Raw genomic sequence first — 620 nt, 5'->3', positions numbered from 1 at the left:
GGGGGGGGGGGAAGCGGTGGCCCCCTTCACTCGCTCATGGTCCCCAGAGGTGCGCTTGGCACAGAGCACCTCGGGCCTGCCCGGCTGGCTGACGCTTCGCCCCCGGGGCCATTCCTCCGTCCGGAGGCGGGCATCCGAGGTGCCAGGATCGCCTCTCCCGGTCCTCGGTCCTGGGCGCTCTCATTTTCAGCAAAGGGTCTCCGGTCGATTGCACGGCCTTCTGGTGGAGCACCGCGCTGCCGTGGACGCGGGGGGGAGGTCGAGTGCACGTCTCTCAGTGTTCTTGCCCGGCTAAGGGGGCCTGAGCCCTGCTCAAGGTGAGCCTGGGACCGCCTCACTCTGTCGGGGCAATGGTGCGATGTTAAACTGTGTCGCCTCGCCTCCGGGAGGCGAGGCCGCTGTATCTTTTCCTCGCCATCCTCCTCCGGCGTGTAACTCTCTCTCCCTCGCTCTCTGAACGGTGTGGTTAATTTGCAACTGCCAGGAGGACCGAGTTTCGTCGGCTAACGCAGAGAGCCCGCGCGAAGGGGCATGGTTATTCCTGAGAGAGAGAAGGCAAACGCGCGGGTCACCCTGTGCCTCAGTATTTGGTGCAGCGCCCTGGGCTTGGAGAGTTAGGA

At 65.0% G+C, this 620-nt stretch overlaps 1 protein-coding gene across 1 annotated transcript in view; it reads left to right on the top strand.

Annotated features, from left to right (window-relative positions):
- The window catches only part of H696_03043 (hypothetical protein), a 6248-nt gene that overhangs the window by 2811 nt on the left and 2817 nt on the right, over positions 1-620 (top strand). The gene's annotated exons all lie outside the window — the stretch shown is intronic.

Source organism: Fonticula alba (genome assembly GCF_000388065.1).
Source record: "Fonticula alba strain ATCC 38817 unplaced genomic scaffold supercont2.4, whole genome shotgun sequence".
Lineage (NCBI taxonomy): Eukaryota > Rotosphaerida > Fonticulaceae > Fonticula > Fonticula alba.
This window is presented reverse-complemented; position numbering and strand designations above follow the sequence as displayed.